This window comes from Oncorhynchus gorbuscha, linkage group LG04 (genome assembly GCF_021184085.1).
Source record: "Oncorhynchus gorbuscha isolate QuinsamMale2020 ecotype Even-year linkage group LG04, OgorEven_v1.0, whole genome shotgun sequence".
Classification (NCBI taxonomy): Eukaryota; Metazoa; Chordata; class Actinopteri; order Salmoniformes; family Salmonidae; genus Oncorhynchus; species Oncorhynchus gorbuscha.
Genome location: NC_060176.1, coordinates 73,761,905 through 73,777,000, shown reverse-complemented (window position 1 = coordinate 73,777,000; position 15,096 = coordinate 73,761,905).

The window sequence follows — 15,096 nt, the reverse complement described above, 5'->3', positions numbered from 1 at the left end:
GAGCGCTTGGTAAGCCCTCAAACAGACATGCCAGATCATCACAATTCCCTTCGACCTCCTACTGCTCTATGGCACTCAGTCATGGAACAGTCTTCACTGGATCAAAACACTGATACAGTGCATTTGGAAAGTATTCAGAGCCCTTGACTTTTTCCACATTTTATTACGTTACAGCCTTATTCTAAAGTCTATTACAATTTTTCCCCTCAATCTACACACACAATACCCCATAATGACAAAGCAATTTTTTTATTTTTTATTTTTACAATTTCTTTTTTTTTAATGTAAAAAAATTAACGTATTTACATAAGTACTCAGACTTTACTACGAGACTCAATTGAGCTCAGGTGCATCCTGTTTCCATTGATCATCATTGATGTTTCTACAACTTGATTGGAGTCCACCTGTGGTAAATTCAATTGATTGGACATGATTTGGAAAAACACACATGTCGAAATAAGGTCCCACAGTTGACAGTGCATGTCAGAGCAAAAACCATGAGGTTGAAGGAATTAGAGTCAAAGGTCTGTAAAGCTCCAAGACAGGATTGTGTCGAGGCAAAGAACTGAGGAAGGGTCCCAAAACATTTCTGCAGCATTGAAGGTCCCCAAGAATGCAGTGGCCTCCATCATTCCTAAATGGAACAAGTTTGGAACCACCAAGACTCTTCATAGAGCTGGCCTCCCAGCCAAACTTAGCAATCGAGGGAAAAGGGCCTTGGTCAGGGAGATGACCAAGAACGATGGTCACTAACAGAGTTTTAGAGTTCCTCTGTGGTGATGGGAGGACCTTCCAGAAGGACAGCCAATGTCTGCAGCACTCCACCAATCAGGCTTTAATGGTAGAGTGGCCAGACAGAAGCCGCTTCTCAGTAAAAGGCACATGACAGTCCACTTGAAGTTTGCCAAAAGGCACCTAAAGGGCTCTGAGACCATGCGAAACAAGATTCTCTGGTCTGATAAAGCCAAGATTGAACTCTTTGGCCTGAATGTCAAGCGTCAGGTCTTGAGGACACCTGGCACCATCCCTACGGTGAAGCACGGTGGTGGCAGCATCATGCTTTGAGGATGTTTTTCAGCTGCAGGGACTGGGAGACTAGTCAGGATCGAGGGAAAGATGTTCAGAGAAACTTGACGAAAACCTGCACCAGAGCGCTCAAGATTTCAGACTGGGGTGAAGATTCACCTTCCAACAGGACAACAACCCTAAGCACACAGCCAAGACAACGCTCCAGGCTTCAGGACAAATCTCAGCCCAGACTTGAACCCGATCGAACATCTCTGGAGAGACCTGAAAGTAGCGGTGCAGCATCACTCCCCATCAAACCTGACAGAGCTTGAGAAGATCTGCAGAGAATAATTGGAGAAACTCTCCAAATACAGGTGTGCCAAGCTTGTGGGCTGTAATCGCTGCCAAAGGTGCTTCAAAGTAAAGTGTCTGAATACTTATGTATTATCAGTTTGTTTTTTGTGTAAATTTGCTAAGACTTCTAAAAACCTGTTTTTGCTTTGTCATTATGGGGTATTGTGTGTAGATTGAGGAGAAAAATATTCAATTTTAGGATAACGCTGTAATGTAACTGTGGAAAAAGTCAAGGGGTCTGAATACTTTCCGAATGCACAGAATGTACTCTCGCTCTGGGTTAAAATGCTATTTCAAATATCTCAATTACTTTCACATACATTCAAAGTAAGTATTCAAATATATTTTATTTGGGAATACTCAAATTCTTAGACTGAAATACACTCCCATGCATTTAACCCAGGTGTTTGACAATAGTATTCTCAAATACTATCAAATACAATTTGGCAGACCAAGTGGTTTTTACAAATAATGTAAGTACTTGTTTTGGGCGGTCTATTTGAAAATACTTTATTTTAAATATCATATATTCAAGTACATAATTCAGATAATTCTGGAGCAGTGGATGATTGTGGGAGCAGGCACGGATTTTTGTAGCTTCATTTCAGACGAGTGGCTAATCACTAAATTACTTATAGCCCCTTTACAGTCTTTAAGTGGGAGGTGAAGAAGTCAATTTTTACACCATGTCTCTTCACTACAGAGGTAATATACAGAGAATATAACCTACAGACATGGAGCACACAAACCTCATCCCCCTAAATACCTGTCCCTCTTCTCACTCACTGCTACTCTTCATGAGTTTCTGATGTGTAGACTACTTTCATCATTGACAAAGCCCCGACAGAACTCATCAATCAGTGTTCAGAGTCAATGGGCTTAAATGAAGTTGCTAGACGGGCAATCCGATATATTGATTTCTGCTGCCCACACACACACACACACACACACACACACACACACACACACACACACACACACACACACACACACACACACACACACACACACACACACACACACACACACACACACACACACACACACACACACACACACACAGCTATAACATAACATGGTGGTTAAAAAAGAGGAAGGTCTCATGGATGATGTTGACAGTATAATGTCATACATCATAAAGCTGCTTATGATGTGTTTATTATTAATAATGCCGTTTATTGCCATCTGTGTGGTGCTACTGTTGAGTTCTGTAGGATTAGCCTAATGCCTTTCTGATTAGTGTAGCGTTGAAGGCCAGGTCACAGGCTGGCCCACTGCTCTCCACAGGTCAGCACAACCATTTGATTGGCTAGGAAGATTGCATCTGGAGTCGCCATGGTGATGGTGCCAAGCTAGGTGACCATACAGTAGGAGCCATATTACATCACCCTGGCAACCACAGTTGAGTGGCAAGGCAGCACACCTTGGGACCTTGGGGTGTGTGTGTGTGACAGAGGGCAGACCCATTAAATTTGATGTTAAATGCATTTGAGCTATACAAATATACAGTACTGTATATACAGACAGCAACTGCATAAAATCTCAACTTACTCTCCCACATACACACTGTCACACACGAACACACATGGCGAGCAGTCTGAAGAGATAAGAGACTCTTTGAAGGTGGAAATGAGTTTTGGTGCCTGACTGCTCCTGTCTCTCAGGTCATGTGACTAAATCCTCCCGTCATACTAACATGGACAGATAAGACACCTAGCAATCTGCTGTTAAGACTGTGTGGGTGTGTCTACGTATGTATTCATGCGTGCATATGTGCATGTGTAGAGCTTATTTGTATAGTGAAGGTCTCTGGTGGCTGTGAGTGGTAATTGGTGGCAGATAAACAGTCGTTTGGAGCGGTGTGTGAATTCACTAATCGGAGAGGGATTTACAATGTGTAGTTTAAAGCTCTTGAGTTCCCTGAGAGATTTGCCATAGCCATTAGCTGCTGTTCTGAGTCTGTGCCTTGACTGTGTGAGTGTACGTGTGCAACTGTGTGTGTGTTCATCTGTGTGTGTTTTCCTAGCTTGGCTCTCCTCCAATCTTTGAGAGCTAATTGGAACTAGAATAACATTCCTCAAAGGCCATTCATTTAGTAAGAGGTAATGACTGAGCGTGTGAGAAGCAGAAGAGCCCTAACGATCGGCGCTAACACTGTTTTACTCTGATTTTAACGAGGGGTAATCACTAGGCTGGAGAGTGAGAGGAATAAAAGTGGGGGAAAAGACAAGGAAGCGGAAGCAATTATCTCTTTCAGTGATTATTCCTTCTTTCAGTGACGAGTAACAGGCATGTTTCTGCCACTCTGGGCCTGTTAGAAACACACAGTAGCAGCTTTTATTTATTACTGTAGAACACCATAGTACTATATTGAAGTACTGCCATAATACTCCAGATACTGCCTCTATATACAGGCTCAGATTTTTATACTATCCTCCAGATACTTCTGCTATACTCCAGGTACCGCCGCTATACTCCAGGTACCGCCGCTATACTCCAGGTACCGCCGCTATACTCCAGGTACCGCCGCTATACTCCAGGTACCGCTGCTATACTACAGACACTGATACTATGCCAGCACCATACCACCCTTTGCTTCTGAAGCAAAGCCAGGTTGGTCCTGGTCAGTTCCTGGATGGGAGACCAGATGCTGCTGGAAGTGGTGGAGGGCCAGTAGGAGGCACTCTTTCCTCTGGTCTAAAAAAAATATCCCAATGCCCCAGGGCAGTGATTGACACTGCCCTGTGTAGGGTGCCATCTTTTGAATGGGATGTTAAACAGGTGTCCTGACTCTCTGCCGTCATGAAAGATCCCATGGCATTTATCCTAAGAGTAGGGGTGTTAACCCCGGTGTCCTGGTTAAATTCCCAATCTGGCCCTCAAACCATCACGGTCACCTAATAATCCCCAGTTTACAATTGGCTCATTCATCCCCCTCCTCTCCCCTGTAACTATTTCCCAGGTCGTTGCTGCAAATGAGAACGTGTTCTCAGTCAACTTACCTGGTAAAATAACAGATAAATAAAACTATACTCCAGACACTGGCATACTGATACAATTATTTTAGTACTATCATTATATTACTGGCGCTGGAGGAGATGGCTGCCGTTTTGCGGGTTCCTAACCAATTATGTTATTGTGTGTTTTTTCGAGTTTTAACTTATTTTGTACATATGTTTTCTGTCACCGGCTCTTATGACCGAAAAGAGCTTCTGGATATCAGAACAGCGATTACTCACCTCGTACTAGACAAATATTATTTCTTTAACGAGTTGGACACAAATAATTTACTTCAAACACCGGGCAAGGTCCAAATCGCTGTAATTTGCATGAAGAAGAGATGGAGATATAGGGGACGCAGGTCGGGGTGCCTTGTAAGAATTTGTTGGTGAGTGGGTAACCTGCCTCTATCATCAGCCCTATTAGCCAACGTGCAATCATTGGAGAATAAACTCGATGAGCTCCGATCAAGACTATCCTACCAACAGGACATCAAGAACTGTAATATCTTATGTTTCACCGAGTCTGAACGACAACATGGATAACATACAGCTGGCTGGGTTTTCCGTGCATGGGCAAGATAGAACAGCTGCCTCCGGAAAGACCAGGGGTGGTGGTCTGTGTTTATTTGTCAATAACAGCTGGTGCAACAAATCTAATATTAAGGAAGTCTCAAGGTTTTGCTCCCCTGAGGTAGAGTATCTCATGATAAGCTGTAGACCACGCTATTTACCTAGAGTTTATCTATATTTTTCTCTAGCTGTTTATTTACCACCACAAACCAATGCTGGTGCGAAGACCGCACTCAACGAGCTGCATAAGGTCATAAGAAAACAAGAAAATGCTCATCCAGAGGCGCCGCTCCTAGTGGCCATTCACTTTAATGCTGGGAAACTTACATCTGTTTTACCTCATTTCTACCAACATGTTACATGTGCAACCTAAGGGAAAAAGCTCTAGGCCACCTTTACTCCACACACAGAGACGCGTAGAAAGCTCTCCCTCGCCCTCCATTTGGCAAATCTGACCATAACTCTATCCTCCTGAAGGCATTAAGGAGTACACCACATCAGTCACAGTCTTCATCAATAAATGCATCGATGACGTCGTCCCCACAGTGACCGTACGTACATACCCCAACAAGAAGCCATGAATTACAGGCAACATCTGCACTGAGCTAACGGGTAGAGCTGCCGCTTTCAAGGAGCGGAACTCTAACCCAGAGGCTTATAATACATCCCGTTATGCCCTCTGACTAATCATTAAACAGGCAAAGCATCAATACAGGACTAAGATTGAATCATACTACACCGGCTCCGATGCTCGTCGGATGTGGCAGGGTTTGCAAACTATTACAGACTACAAAGGAAAGAACAGCCGTGAGCTGCCCAATGACATGAGCCTACCAGATGAGGTAAATGACTTCTATGCACGCTTCGAGGCAAGCAACACAGAAGCATGCATGAGAGCACCAGCTGTTCTGGACGACTGTGTGATCATGCTCTCCGTAGCCGATGTGAATAAGACCTTTTAAAACAGGTCAACATTCATAAACCAGACACATTACCAGGACGTGTTCTCCGAGCATGCGCTAACCAACTGGCAAGTGTCTTCAGACATTCTCAGCCTGTCCCTAACCGAATTTGTAATACCTATATGTTTCAAGCAGACCAGCATAGTCCCTAGCCCAAGAACACCAAAGTAACCTAAATGACTACAGACCCACATCTGTATCCATGAAGTGCTTTAAAAGGCTGGTAATGGCTCACATCAACACCATTATCCCAGAAACCCTAGACCCACTCCAATTTGCATACCGCCCCAACAGATCCACAGATGACACCATCTCTATTGCACTCCACACTGCCCTTTCCCACCTGGACAAAAGGAACACCTATGAGAATGCTATTCATTAACTACATTCATTGACTTGCTCAGCATTCAACACCATAGTGCCCTCAAAGCTCATCACTAAGCTAAGGACCCTGGGACTAAACATCTCCCTCTGGATCCTGGACTTCCTGACGGGCCACCCCCATGTGGAAGGGTATGTAACAACACATCTGCCACGCTGATCCTCAACACAGGGGGCACCTCAAGGGTGTGTGCTCAGTCCCCTCTTGTACTCCCTGTTCACCCATGACTGCATGGCCAAGCACGTCTCCAACACCATCATTCAGTTTGCCGACGACAACAGCCTGATCACCGACAATGATGAGACAGCCTATAGGGAGGTCAGAGACCTGGCAGTGGTGCCAGGATAACAATCTCTCCCTCAACATGATCAAGGCAAAGGAGATGATCGTGGACTACAGGAAAAGGAGGGCAGAGCACGCCCCCATTCTCATCGACGGGGCTGTAGTGGAGCAGGTTGAGAGCTTCAAGTTCCTTGGTGCCCACATCACCAACAAACTATTATGATCCAAACACATCAAGACAGTTGTGAAGAGGACACGACAACACCTATTCCCCCTCAGGAGACTGAAGAGATTTTGCATGTGTCCTCAGATCCTCAAAAAGGATTTGAGGACCGTCTGGTACGGTCACTGCTCGGCCTTCGACCGCAAGGGGCTATAGAGGATAGTGCGCATGGCCCAATACATCACTGGGACCAAGCTTCCTGCCATCCAGGGCCTCTATACCAGCTGGTGTCAGATGTAGGCCCTAAAAATTGATGGTTGCTGATAATGAGCCTCTGTACGCCTATGTAGATATTCCATAAAAATATCTGCTGTTTCCAGCAACAATAGTCATTTACAACATTAACAATGTCTACACTGTATTTCAGATCAATTAGATTTTCTTTCACAACCATAACATTTCTAAGTGACCCCAAACGTTTGAACGGTAGCGTACATCACAAAGAGCGAGATGGAAAGAGAAAATGACTGAGTCATTAGGAAGACAGTGAGGTTGATTGAGTGATTGGTAGAGAGGGCAGTAGCAGAGAGGGCAGTAGCCATTGAAACGCCAATGGAGCTTGTAGAGCATTTAGTGAGGGCAGAGGCAGCATCGATTCACCAGCTCTAATCTGGCAGCAGTGTGTGAGAGAGAGATGGAGAGACAAGAGATGAGACCGAGCGAGTGGACTGGGAGGGAGGATATAGAGAAGGGGGGATGGAGAGAGAAGGGGGGATGGAGAGAAGGGGGTGGATGGAGAGAGAAGGGGGGATGGAGAGAGAAGGGGGGATGAGAGAGAAGGCAGATGATAATGAGGCAGGCCCAGGGTCTGTCTCCACCTTAACTCACCCTCTCCAGGAGTGATGGAGTCAGCAGAGCGTGCCCCCTCCTCCTACCCGCCTCTGGGCTGCCCTCCCCTCCCTCTCTCCTCCCCAGTTTATCACCGCTTCTCCACACCAAGGATTTCACTAAACTCACTAAGCGGAAAATGGAGGTCAGTGGAAGAGCCGCAAGAGTTTCATCGGAGAGACATCCATATGCAGAGATGCACGCAGACACAGATGCACTCCTGTAGTGCAAACACACACACATAAATATACAGATATTTTCACTGACTAGTTACAATTAATGTAGTTAACACATTTATGATTATCATAATATCATCAGGATGATTACTTGCGGTGTAACAAACAGATGTCTGGTTCACCTACACTAATATCACCTCAGAGGTAGAATCATGGGGAATTTTTTAAATTTTTCATAGAGAGGGATGACATTTATTTTAACAGAAGGACAAACGTTTGTTTTATCAGAATCAGAGGATTACGCAAATCAGATCTGATGCTGTGTGAAATCCCATAAAATAAATAGAAATAAAAGTGTGAGATTACTTTGAGATTAGCGACGTCGCACGCACGTATTTTACCAATTAAAACCCTCGAAATTTGGGCCCTGGGGAGGGTCTGCTGGGCTCAGGTTCCATAGCTGTTGGAGATTATTTCCCCAAGCATAACTAACCAAGGTTTCACATAATTTAGATGACTATGAGTTGGTGTCGCGCGGGAGAACGCCAAGGCTAAACACAGAGATGAGAGATTATCGGAGAGACTGCAGGGTTTTCATGTCTTTTGGGCTCAATCAAAAGTTTCAACCTTTCATCTCTTGTCAAGGTTGTTTTATGTTGATGAAACATTGATTCTCAAGTCTGATGTGAGAAGCGATAAGTATCTATCTGCACAGTCCTATATCGTGTGAATGTCATCGGATTTATGTTTATACTACTCACTGTGTGTGTGTGTGTGTGTGTGTGTGTGTGTGTGTGTGTGTGTGTGTGTGTGTGTGTGTGTGTGTGTGTGTGTGTGTGTGCGTGTGTAGCAGAAATCAATATATCAGATTTCCCGTCTAGCAACTTAATTTACGCCGATTGATGAGTTCTGTCGGGGCTTTGTCATTGATGAAAGTAGTCTACACATCAGAAACTCATGAAGAGTAGCAGTGAGTGAGAAGAGGGACAGGTATTTAGGGGGATGAGGTTTGTGTGCTCCATGTCTGTAGGTTATATTCTCTGTATATTACCTCTGTAGCAAAGAGACATGGAGTAAAAATGGATTTCTTTGCCTCCCTCTTAGACTGTAAAGGGGCAATTAGTAATTTAGTGATTAGCCACTTATCTGAAATGAAGCTACACAATCCCTGCCTGCTCCCACAATCATCCACTGCTCCAGAAAGCCTCCTGACAGTAGACCAGTTAATAACGGCATCATTCTCACAGCCAGCTGATTACACTAATCGCCTCAGTAGTGAAGAAATGAGAGAAGGAAGAGAACATAGAAAGACAGAGAGAGAGAGGAAGATTGAGAGATGAGAGGAAAAAGGTTATTAAGGTTTCAAACTAGCGTTATTTCTTCTCTCCATCTTACACTACTTTCCTCAGACATTTATAGACTGCCATTAACACGACATTCACACACAGTATATGGCATAATTATTAGTCTACAAAGCAGCAAATTAAGATAGGATTTTATATGGCTCATGAGATTTGTCTCACAGAGGTGCTTTAGTGGTACAGTATCCACAGCTGTTACTTAATTAAGATGAGAATGTGAAATGTGAATCCTCTTTTGCATTTGACTAAATTAGGCTTTTGGGGATTGACTTAATATTAATAGGAAGTTACTGTGGAAGGGTGTTGAGCAGTAGTACCTTCTCTGGGATTTGGAGGGCTCTGAATACATCTTTTTTTCTTTCCCTGAAATAAATTGTCAATTTCACATGCACATACACACAGCTGGCAGACATATTATACACAAACACACCACACGCACTCCCTTCACAAAACCATCACCGAAACAAACACCACACACACACAACCAGCACCCAACACACACACACTTTTCCTCTACCTTTATCTGTATCCCATTGAATAACTCTGATGCTTTCCATATTCCATCTGAGGGATTATCACGGCTTACCCAGAATCCCCGGCTCCTGATTATCCTGCGTGTTGACAGGGCTGAGTTGTGCTATCAGCCGTGTGCAGCGTGGGGAGGTGTGGAAGCAGGGCTGGAAGAGGACGATGGGAGGAAGACAGAGGTGTACAGAGCCAGCCAGGTGTTTCTGTCAGATACCCGCAGCTCAATCAGCTCTGATCAGCCCAGTATGGTTCAGCGCCTCAGGTGGGAGACAGAGCTAAGCTCATTAGCCTGCTAACACTTCCACTGTCACAGTGTTACTGTCTGAACAACAAAGCAGAGAGAGGAACATATGGTACACCTGGGAGAGACAGGAGAGTGAACAGCAGCTCAGAGCAACATCTAGATTGTAGATGTTCAATGGATTCTATTCTGTCCATCATTTAGGGTAGCATTGAAGATTGAAGATAACATGATCCTAGAATGTTGTGAAAGCGATGTGGTGCTGCATCAGTACTGTGCTACTGTTCTTTGTTTGAGACATATATTGGACACAAGTAGTGGGAGACTGACTGACACACACACAGCGAGAACACCTTTGGTGTGCCGTGGGGATAAATGAGATTAGGGATTTGAGAGAGATTTGGAGAATAATCCTTCCGGATATCAGAGAGGGGCAGCCTTGGCACAGATCAAAAGAGGACTCTGAGTACAGATGGATGGAATTTAGGCTTGACATTTTCCATTTGCTCAGAGAATCAGTGGAATTGCATCACCTTGCCCCGTGTAATTGTCAGATAAGACTAAATACTGTCCTGATTCAGTCTAGTTGGTGTAATTGTCAGATAAGACTAAATACTGTCCTGACAGTCTAGTTGCCATGGTTGTTACTACAGTACTTAGCAGTAGATTTGTCTTCATTTAACACTGATTCCATGTACACAGCTTGTCACGTTTGGGGACCTTGTACTACGGCCCAAGTGCCCTAAGCAGTGCTCCACACTCCTTCTGCAAGCACACAAACATGCACGACAGGTACACACACAAACATTGCATTGTACTGTGTATACTTCTGTGCTTATGACAAATAAACTGACGTACACATGTCCATGCAACCGAACACACACACCGTCTCCCATTGCTGACATAGCCAGTCTCACTGCCCTCTCTCTAGAAAGTAGAGCAGCTCATTATTCAAGCTGACAGAGTAGCAGCAGCTCCGCCTCCACTTCCCCCTGGAAGCCCTTCTCTAATGGACATTAGCTTGCAAATTAACCTCCACTACGTCGTCTTAATGATCATTGCTTTAGCATTAACCTACAATCGCTACTGTGCTAATGCACCTACCTTCAACACCTGGTGGCCGTCTGCTCTGCCGTGCTCCGCTAATGAAGCCTTCCCAGAGGCCTCATCCAGACCTTTATGTTCTAAACATCATTAGCCTCAACACATACTTAACGCCCCACTGGATAAAATCTCTGCCATTGAAGAGCTTATATAGAACATCTAGATTATAACTACAGCAATGAGTGCCGTCTGACATTCTCACCCATATCTGATCAGTCATCTCTACATTGGAAATTCCACACCAGCGTAGGCATAAAAAATTATGGGTGCCTCAGATTATTCTGCCAATTCTCACATAAAAACTTCATTGGGGGGGACGTTTGTCTTGTTTTTACATTTGTATCACAATTTTTTGGGGGGGCGGAATCAGGATGAAAATGCCCATCTTAGGGTCTTACAGGAGGCATGGATAGGTCTATGATCCGTGAACTGTACACAATACAGACATCTTGGTGTCATTATACTCTTTGGTGTGCTCTAACATATGGAGTATGTCTAGATCCTGAAATACACATTTTCATGTTCATTTACATTACAAATATCTAAAAAGATACCCTTTTGAATTTAGTTCATTTTAAGACATTGTTTGGAATAATATACATCAAATGTGGGCTCTCTGCTAATTCTGAAGGTATTATGCATGTTATGAGCCCCACCAACAGTGAATGGGAAAATGGATTCAAAGGGAACTACCTCTGCTGGTGATTTTCTGAATGGGCAATCCTAATAGAGACCTGTGATTTAGTTAATGACCTATAATATCAATTTCTATATATAAAATGGGTCATATCATTTTTTTACATTTTTACATTTAAGTCATTTAGCAGATGCTCTTATCCAGAGCGACTTAAAAGTACCAGAGAGCCCACTCTGTAAATTTGATGTGTATGAAGAGTATATAGTTTTAAAAGATTCTGCCTATGCTGGCATGGAATCACTGTCATATGATGAGCTAGACCACGGGTATTCAACCGGAGGCCCATGGAGGTCAATGAAGGGGGTACGAGAAAAAAAAAAAAAAGAGCCACAAATATACACACACAAAACAATATGGCGCCGGAGAACAAGGCTGACATTCTACATATTCCTAACCAATTGTTTTTTTTTTGTCATTTCTTTGTGTTGTTAATAACTTATTATTTTACTTATTTTGTACATAATGTTGCCGCTACGGTCTCTTATGACCGAAAATAACTTCTGGGCATCAGAACTGCGATTACTCACCATGGACTGGCAGAATCCTTTTTTTCCTTTAACGAGTCTGACGTGAATGATATACTGCTTTCCTGGGAACAGGCCCAGATCCCTGTCATTTGTGTGAAGAAAAGGCAGAGAAAGAGGCCAGAGGGCGGTCTGCCTTCTGAGAATTTGTAGGCGACCTAATAAACCCCCACTTCCATTCTGCTAGCAAACGTGTAATCTTTGGAAAATAAAATGTATTACCTATGCGGAAGATTAAACTACCAACGGGACATTCAAAACTGTAACATCTTATGCTTCACAGAGTCGTGGCTGAACGACGACACTATCAACATACAGCTGGCTGGTTATACGCTGTACCGGCAGGATAGAACAGCGGTGTCTGTAAAACAAGCGTAGGAGGACTATGTATTTTTGTAAATGACAGCTGGTGCATAATATCTTAGGAAGTCTCGAGGTTTTGCTCGTGTGAGGTAGAGTATCTCATGATACGCTGTAGACCACACTATCTACCAAGAGAGTTTCTGTATTTCTCATAGCTGTCTACATACCACCACAGACTGATGCTGGCACTAAGACCACACTGAATGAGCTGTATTCTGCCATAAGCAAACAGGAAAACACTCACCCAGAGGTGGCGCTCCTAGTAGCTGGGGACGTTAATGCAGGGAAACTTAAATCTGTCTCATTAAATTTCTATCAGCATGTTAAATGTGCAAAACAGAGGAGAAAAAAAGAATACTTTACTCCACACACAGAGACGCATACAAAGATCTCCCTCGCTCTCCATTTGACAAATCTGATGATAATTCTATCCTTCTGATTCCTGCTTACAAGCAAAAATTAAAGCAGGAAGCACCAGTGACTCGATCAATAAAAAAGTGGTCAGATGAAGCAGATGGTAATCTACAGGACTGTTTTGCTAGCACAGACTGGAATATGTTCCAGGATTCCTCCAATGGCATTAAGGAGTACACCTAATCAGTCATTGGCTTCATCAATAAGTGTATCGATGACATCGTCCCCACAGTGACCGTACCCACTTTTTTATTTAACATTTATTTAACTAGGCAAGTAGTTAAGAACAAATTCTTATTTACAATGACGGCCAAACCCAGCCGATGCTGGGCCAATTGTGCACCACCGATTCGAACCAGGGACTGCAGTGATGCCTCTTGCACTAAGATGCAGTGCCTTAGACCGTTGCGCCACTCGTACATACCCCAACCAGAAGCCCTGGATTACAGGCAACATCCACACTGAGCTAAAGGTTAGAACTTCCGCTTTCAAGGAGCGGGACTCTAACCTGGAAGCTTATAAGAAATCCCGCTATGCCCTCTGACAAACCATCAAACAGGCAAAGTGTCAATACAGGACTAAGATCGAATCATACTACACCGTCTCTGACGCTCATAGGATGTGGCAGGGCTTGCAAACCATTGCAGACTACACAAAGGGAAGCACAGCCGAGAGCTGCCCAGTGACACAAGCCTACCAGACGAGAAACTATGCCTGCTTCGAGGCTAATAACACTGAAACGGATGAGAGCACCAGCTGTTCCGGAAGACTCTGTGATCACACTCTCCGCAGCTGATGTGAGTAGGACCTTTAAACAGGTCAATATTCACAAGACCGCAGGGCCAGATGGATTATGAGAACGTGTACTTCAAGCATGAGCTGACCAACTGGCAAGTGTCTTCGCTGACATTTTTAACCTTTCCTTGTCTGAGTCTGCGATACCAACATGTTTTAAGCAGACCACCATAGTCCCTGTGCCAAAGAATACTAATGTAACCTGCTTAAATGACAACTGACCCGTAGCACTCACGTCCGTAGCCATGAAGTGTTTTGAAAGGCTGGTCATGGCTCACAATACCATTATCCCAGAAATCCTAGACCCAATCCAATTTGCATACCGCCCTAACAGATCCACAGATGATGCAATCTCATTCTCTATTGCACTCCACACTGCCCTTTCCCACCTGGACAAAAGGAACAACTATGTGAGAATGCTATTCATTGACTACAGCTCAGCGTTCAACACCATAGTGCCCTCAAAGCTAATCAATAAGCTTCAGACCCTGGGACTAAACACCTCCCTCTGTAACTGGATCCAGCTGTAAGGGTATGTAACAACACAGGGGCCCCTCAGATGTGTGTGCTCGGTCCCCTCCTGTACTCCCTGTTCACTCATGACTGCACGGCCAACACCATAATTAAGTTTGCTGATGACACAACAGTGGTAGGCCTGATCACCGACAACAACAAGACAGCCTATAGGGAGGAGGTCTGAGACCTGGCCGTGTGGTACCAGGACAACAACCTCTCCCTCAAAGTGATCAAGACAAAGGAGATGATTGTGGACTATAGGAAAAAGAGAACCGAGCATCCCCAAATTCTCATCGACGAGGCTGTAGTGGAGAAGTTTGAGAGCTTCAAGGTCCTTGGTGTTCACATCACCAACAAACTAACATGGTTCAAGCACACCAAGACAGCCGTGAAGAGGGCACGACAAAACCTATCCCCCCTCCATAGACTGAAAAGATTTGGCATGGGTCCTCAGATCCTCAAAAGGTTCTACAGCTGCACCATCGAGAGGATCCTAACTGGTTGCTTCACAGCCTGGTACGGCAAATGCTCGGCCTCCAACTGCAAGGCTCTACATAGGGTAGTGCGTATGGCCCAGTACATCACTGGGGCCAAGTTTCTTGCCATCCAGGACCTCCTACACCAGGCGGTTTCAGAGGAAGGCCCTAAAAATATGTCAAGGACTCCAGCCACCCAAGTCAAAGACTGTTCTCTCTGCTACCCCACAGCAAGCAGTACCAGAGCACCAAGTCTAGGTCCAATAATCTTCTAAACAGCTTCTACTCCC